The sequence below is a fragment of the Pyxicephalus adspersus genome, chromosome 2 (genome assembly GCF_032062135.1).
Source record: "Pyxicephalus adspersus chromosome 2, UCB_Pads_2.0, whole genome shotgun sequence".
In the NCBI taxonomy this organism is placed as follows: Eukaryota; Metazoa; Chordata; class Amphibia; order Anura; family Pyxicephalidae; genus Pyxicephalus; species Pyxicephalus adspersus.
Window position 1 is genome coordinate 45,260,953 of NC_092859.1, and position 7,810 is coordinate 45,268,762.

General features: G+C 38.9%; 1 protein-coding gene across 3 annotated transcripts in view; it reads left to right on the forward strand.

Moving 5' to 3' along the window:
- Positions 1-3,737: 3,737 nt before the first annotated feature.
- ARAP3 (ArfGAP with RhoGAP domain, ankyrin repeat and PH domain 3) overlaps positions 3,738-7,810 on the forward strand; it is a 98,990-nt gene continuing 94,917 nt past the window's right edge. The window contains exon 1 of one of the 3 annotated variants that reach the window (XM_072400603.1): positions 3,738-4,036. The gene's annotated coding sequence lies outside the window, so the exon portion shown is untranslated. The remainder of the gene's footprint in view (positions 4,037-7,810) is intronic. The other 2 variants (XM_072400601.1, XM_072400604.1) reach the window with 2 other exon arrangements.

Genomic DNA, 7,810 nt, shown 5'->3' on the forward strand with positions numbered 1-7,810 from the left:
TTGTTAATGGACCGTCCACTATTGTGAAGTTTAAACAAGTTAAAGGACCCATTGCTGCTGTTCCTGAAACCTAATAAATGCAATGAAAATTCACATGCTAGAAAATGTTAAAAAAAAACATGATTTCTGCTATAAATAATTGAATGGCTGGAATCAGTCTAGCTTCACTAAGCTAAGTGAAAAGTCGATTGAAATGTGATAATTCACTTTGCTAAGTGAAGAGTCTAAACTCCTTTAGTATATCAACCCTAAAGTGGCAAATACCTTTTTGTATGCCATGGTCTCTTGGCTGATGCAAATGCTTCTGATCATTTGCTGATGATGTACTGCATCGATGCCCTATTTATTGTACAGCACTGTATAATACGTTGATGCTTTATAAATGAAATTTAATAATAATATTATTGATGCTTAGCAGATGCTGCTATACACCTTGGATGCCCTGCTAAAGCTATAGCATGAAAATCGTAATGATATTGTCAACACGTTGTGATGCACACTAAACAGTTAAAACTACAACAGGGAATTTGTGGTGAATTGTCATTGTTTACTATGTGGAGTCTTGCACTATACACTGATATGATAATACTAGTAACACTTGGCGCCTGTAACATCCTTGGCTTTTTTCTTTTATTCTCTTTTCTTCTGTATGACACATTGTTTTACATATACTACTAGTGCCCAGTCCAAAATAAAAGAAGATAAAAAACTATATACCTTAGTGATTGTTTCTGAGAGACATGGGTAACATCCCTATTGGTCACCGTAATGTGTAATGTCCCATGAGAACTCACTCCTTCAATAAACCAGAGGACATATTTGCAGGATTTGGAGCTCCCATCTTTCTCTGTAGTGAGGTGCAGAGAGGTCACCTTTCCTTCTCAGATGTGCCAAAAGCAAGGGCTAATGTGAAACATTTTATTATCATTTTTTTTACTTTGCTTTTTGCCCAGGGCAATATTTGTCTTACCTGTAAATAGGTGATTCTTGGCTTTGGGATTTGCCATCTATATGGTGGCTCAGAAACTTGCAGTGGAGGATTTGCTTGATTTGACACATCTACGTCAGTCTGGTCTACACTTAATATGTGGGACATTAAATTATACAGATGCTTATTTTTTCTAAACATGAATATAATGCCATGGTACTTTATTGCATGCACTAAATTTGATACATAGGCTTTACATCTCTTCTTTCTGGCGACATTCCTAAACTTTGTAGGTCGATAGTTACATAGTAGGTCAGGTTGAAAAAAGACATCAAGTTCAATCACTAGGGTAATAAACATACCCCAGATATAAAACCCTATAGGACATAGTTGATCCAGAGGAAGGTAAAAAAAACCTGGTACAATTTGCTTTAAGAGGGGAAAAAATCCCTTCCTGATTCCATGAGGCAATGGGATGTTCCCTGGATCAACAGTCTTTTATCTTTACTTTAAATCCTTAATACCCAGTTATATTCTGTGCTTCTAGAAATCATCCAGCTTTTCTATGGAACTTGCAATCTATGGAACTTGCTGAAACTACTTCCTGAGGGAGCCGATTCCACATTTTCACAGATCCTATAGTGAAGACTTTACACTAAAGCTACCACCTGCTATAAGCATGAAAATAAAAAAATAAAACATCCAAGTATTCAACTATGCATTATATAATTATGTTCCTAATCAAAATATAATATTATGGCAGCTTTAATGTGGGTTAAAAATGTATTTTCAGGAAAAACATATTTTTTTTTTGTATAGATTGGGGAAGGGTAAACCCGTGACATTTTTTTGCTGCTGTTTTTGACGTATTAGGGAGATTTTCTGTCACTTTCTGTCCTTAATCTCTTTCTTAATTCTGCAAATATCTGGGAGGGAAGAAATCATAGGTCTGACAGAAGCTGAGGCACATGTATTACCTAGCTTTAGGCCTCAGAAAAACTGCTATGGTTGCTATGGTGATGCCCATACCTCCAGTAATGGGAACACATGCAGCAATAACAACGCAATTGTTTTTGTAGGGGGTTGCACTGTTGCTTGTGCCCTTGTAGGGAAGGTTTTTCCTCATGTCAAGGATTCAAGGATGTATTTAAGGATGCACAATAGGAATTTCAAAAAAATTCCCTCTTAGGCTATGTACACACGTGCAATAATTGTCATTGGAAAGGATCTTTCTCGATCCTTTCCAAGGACTAAAGACTGCACGATGCATGAACGAGTGCTGTACATACAGCACCCTTCTGCTCTATAGAGAGGGAATGGGGGGAATGACGCAGCGGCGCACCGCTGCACTTCTATTAAGATTGTTCGTCTATTGTCCGTGGATCCACCAGGACGGTTGTTCGGATGACGAGCGCTGTACACATGTAAAATTATGGTCCAATATCGCCCCCCCCCCCCCGGCCGATTATCGGACGAGAACAATTGTACGTGTGTACCTAGCCTTAGACAGACGCCATCCAACTAATTGTTCCCCTTACTTTGTGCTTCATTGAGAACTAAAATATTGTGTACCCTTCATTGCATTTTTGAGCTAAGTAAATGGCTATACATGGAGAAGAGACCCCCCTACCTTACCTGAGGGTTTACAGACACTAATAAAAGAGAACGGGTATTTATTTCTGTTTATACCCTGAAAGTGTTCCCCTAATTCTAGTCCCTGTGACCTCCATGCTGTGTCACAAACAGCAATAAAACATTGCCACAGGTTCCAATCTATCCTCCATCTTCCATAAATTAGTTTGCTTTTATCCTATGTCCATGCTGGAAACATTTCCATCACTTCCTGTCCTGACAGTATAGGGGAAATACCACTGGTTACCGCTTCCTTATTCCAATGAAGCGCTGCCTGGGGGCAGACATTACATGTAGCGTCTACCTGTGGCAGCCTAATGGAGAATGAATGGGGGCAATGAAGTGGGTACAGTACTGCTCATTGTGGTGCGGGTGGCAGAGCTGCTGGGTGCCACGCAGGAACGCCTATTCCTGCTACGGGTCTGAACCAGTAGATTAAATTGAATATTGACTGACTGAAGTGGATTTAAGTATAACTAGCGTAGAACTATAAAAGTGTATCCACACCCAAATGTTTTGTATAGACTGAGGAAACATTGGAACCCATGTCAGTTTGTCAGGGCTCCATTGGAAAGATTCCTTCGCAGGAAGTGAAAACAAATCACCAACCACAACACAGACACAAGCTTTATTTTTAGAACAACAATAAGTATTAGTAAACTGTGTCAGCTTTTCATTCCTCGCTGTAAATTTTCCCTCACTTCTCATTTGGTAAAGATTTTTCACATTAACAGGAAATGCGTGAGGTAAAATCTCTCTAATGGAGTCCCGACAGCAATAAAACCCGACCAGGGTTCCAAAATGAGAAACATGTTGGGCATTGGTATACTGTAAGTAGGGGAATTCACCTTTCTTTGGAAAATATTCCATTACTTCCTGTTGTGCTTCTGAAACAGGAAGTGAAAGAAAAGCTCTTTATGGGACAGCAGACAGTTCTATGACAAAAGATTTGGTTATGTATTCATATGTTATTATACAGTAATAATATTGCAGTGACATTCTTTATATAAAGGATAAATATTATTACACTGCAGTGTTTGTGTATACATTAGAAGTGGGTGTATGTACTATGTGGTGACTTTATATCAGGCAGCAGCATCCAGCAGCAGCATCAGTGAGGCAGGCAGGGGAGGATGTGCTCAGTGCACACAGATAGGAGGGGTGAGAGCTCTGAGCAGGAATGTATTAGGGGATTCACATCTTCTACCGTCCTCCCCTTTAAGCAGGAAGGAACGGAGCTGAGCAGCTCATAGAGCCGGATAGAGCGCTGCAGGACGGGAAGGGGGGTCAGCACGGTCCCCGGCCATCGCAGCAATGCCAAGGCACTGATACCCCAGCCGGATCCATAGACTGTGGCGTTGTACAAAGGCTCTCCTTGGATGTATACATGAGGGCCACTGGTGATCGGGGCTGCACATGTAAGGCTGCACGGGACGATCTGCTGGCATGACAGGCTGCTAGGGTCCTGTATGTGAGGTCAGTACAATGGGCTTATTATTACTGAGCAATGTGCAGGGTGAGATGAATACCCAGGACTTGCTTGTCTTACATTCAGAGATGTGCAGGATGATGAGCTGCAAATGTCATTTATACACAACATGCCTGTTATAATGTATATACATCCTAATAATATTAGTTTAGTCCTTTGCGCTTGTAATTGTTCAACACGTGCAAATATTTGTATGTGGATCCTGCCATAAATCTACTAAGCTGGTAGTTATCTGACAACATAAGTGCCCCTGCTGTACTACAATCACAAGCATTGCCTGGACCAGATAACACAATGGAGATGGGGAGGTGTTACATAGTTCTGTACACTTCCTGTATTAGAGTGACAACACTGATCACCCCTAGACAATGAGTTTGCCAATGGCAGGATCAAAAGCTTGAAACAGAAAACAAATGCAGCAATCACATTCAAGAACTGGTAAACTGTATTAAATTATTTTGGTTTTGTTACATTTTGATTACCCGATAGGAAAAGGGGGCAGAAAGATGTTTCCTAAAACCTGATTGGTGTATTATTAATAATAAACAGGACTTACATAGTATTTTTATATAATATTATTAATATTAAAACATTATTTATATAGCATCAACATATTAAGCAGCGCTGTACATTAAATAGAAGTCGCAAATGACAGATACAGACAGTGACAGGAGGAGAAGACCCTGGCCAGAAGAGCTTACAATCTAAGAGGTGGGTTATGTTTCTCTATAGCACAGACGTACAACTAAGTTCATGTCTGGGCCCATGTCACTAACTGAGCTCACAATCTAATGTCACTACTATAGTCACATGTCCCTAACGTAGGCCAAAGCCAATTTTTTGTCAGGCAAGGGGGGAGACATTAACCTATTAAAATGTTATTTAGATGTGAGAGGGATCACAAACAGAGAGAGCACATAGAAACTCTAAAATTCAAGTCCGATATTTTAGTCCTCCAAGGCAAGTGCTAGCCACCCTCAGTGTTTTAAGATTGGATGTCTGAAGCTCACATTGGTTAGAATCAATGTAATCTTTATAGCTAAGGATAGCAATGAACTGGCAGAAAAGATAATAAGCACCTGGAACAGGTTGCCAAGTATTGCCGGAGGAAAATTTCAGACATTTAGACCTGGGACAGGGAACGCATAGCTTCCTAGGGATTTTATTTATTTACATAGCACCAAAAGATTCCACAGAACTCTGAGGGTATTGATTTTTTTGCTGACTTCGCAGGAGCTTACAATCTAATGGGTCCTGCTGTTACAGCTGAACAGAGGCACATACTAGGGTCAGTAATTAACCTTACAGGATGTTTGGCTTGTGGGAGGAAACCAGAGCACCCAGAGATAACCTACTAGAGCAAAAGGAAATCAGGCAAGCAAAATGATAATGCCCCTGGCGGGCATAGAAACCAAGAAAACTCTGCTGCCGACTATTAGTAATAAATGATCGAAGATTGGCCACAAAAATGTTTTTTTTCTGTGTTAAAGCCCATGCTTAGAGAAACCTGGAAGGATGTTGTTTTGATGTTTCCATCTGAAAAAGCTGCCTAGTTGCCCAAATAACCCAATAGATTTAGGACTGGGAATTGCCCGTCAATTACTTATTTAAGAACATCTGGGTGACCCTTGGATGATGCAGGCCTCTTCAGAGTTGACAGACAGATCTGAACCTCAGTCTAATTTTGGGTTACTTTAGGAAGTAATTGAGCATCCATGAGATGTTCCAACATCTGAATTCAAATATTTATAGGGGGGTTCTAGCACAATCAATCCTATTCATCATTCCTGAGGGAACATCTGCCTGTCTATGGTCAACTGAATTGATAATTATTTAGAAATATGCACAGAACCTCTGGTGGGTATTTCTTCACCCAATCTATACTTCGTTTTTTTTTTTGTTTTTTTTTTTTACATGGTGGTTCACCTCCCCATTGGAGCCTGTGTGGTAGTAATTTGCAGTGCCTGTTTATCTCTGTTCATCTTACTCATTTACAAATGCTTGAAAGATCAAGAGGTAAAAGAAGCAGAAAATAAATGAGATTTTGGAGCTCTGGAGAACTTTTTTCCCAACAAGCTACTTATTTCCTGCAAGTCATCTCATTGTATGATTTTGTAAGCATCACTATGTAGCTTCACAACAACATTTTGTATGTTTATGGGAATCAGTATTATATGGTAATGCAGTATTTATCAGTGGTATAGGAACAGTATCTGTAGGTGTAATATATATCCACAAAGCATCCAGGGGTGGTAACATTGACCAGTCACTGATTTTATTTGTTGTTAAATTGCGCCCTGCACATTTGTTAGGACCTACTAGGTGTCAAGCTGAGGACAGTTAGATTGTGCTGTGTGTCTATCCAACTTTAGTGTGCGCCTAAATTCTTTTGCATAGAAATAATTTAACTTTCAGATTTACTGCCCCTTTAAAGTGGAAATTATATCTATTTATATTCACCTGTCCCTGTTTTGTTGCCATCTTCTTCCTCCTTCCCTTTCTTATTTTGAACATAGGCCATCTTGATTGGCTTTGGCTGGGATGACATAACTCCTGCGCAGAATTCATAATATAGTCCTTACAGCTGGAGGGGAAGCTGGATTGTTTATGTTATCCCAGCTTTCATTACATGCGCAGCTCAGCAAACTTGAGGTTAGGGGGGAGCAACCAGGTAAATATGTTTTATTTCACAATGGACATTTCCCTTCTTTCTTTTCTGCAATTAAGCCTTGCATGGTCACAAAAACTTACGTTTCGTTTTAACAGTAAGCTCAAAACTTTTATTATTTACTTAGGTGTACAGGTTCATTAATTAATTATATAATGTTTATATTTTGTTTTTTTATTCTCGTGTACTAATAAATACTAATCCATGACCTTTGTATAGGATTGCACTGCTAACATGCCTGCACTAAAAAATATCTCTGCATAAGGAGAAGACTATATATTGCCTCTTACAGCAAACACAAGGAGCAAGGTTTGCACAAAAGTGTGTCCGCATTCAAGTTCTCCTGGACCAGCATGATGTCTATAGCTGTGATTCTGAAGTAGATAAGTGATCAGATACATAAACAACCAAAAAGGGACTTTTTAGGCAGTAATAAATAATAATAATGATAACTAATAAAATTTAATAAGTAATAAAATGATAAATAAATATTGTTGTTTTTATGTGATGTCGTAATAAAAATTGGGTAAAAAATATGTATGAATAATGTAACTTATTACTGCCTAAAAAGTCCCATTTGTGTGCTTTTTTTTTTTTTTTTGTTTAATTGATTAAGGAATGTGGCAGTAGTCAACTGATTACCCAGATGATGAAATAAACTTTTAAAGTGATCAGATATAATTATTATTTTCTGTGCTCTGCACAAAGTTAAAAACAAGCATAATCTATTGTACAGAGGTGGTAAACAGCATAAATGTCACAGTGAGTAATACTGACAATATCTAAGAAATCAAGCAACAATTACAACAAAACAATACAAAAAGCCCTGCCTCTGCTAACTTTCAGTTTGCCACTTGAGATATGCTAATTTGAGAGAAGTCAGACCCCAAATCCCCTCCTTTCCTCCTGGCATAATTTGCCCTATCTATACACAGATGGGTATTAAATGTATAGATACCGTATTTTTCGGACTATAAGACGCACTTTTTCTTCCCCAAAACTGGGGGGGGGGAAAGTGGGTGCGTCTTATACACCGAATACATGTTAAATATAACGGTAATTAAAAAAAATCATACTCACCCGATCCCGCGAT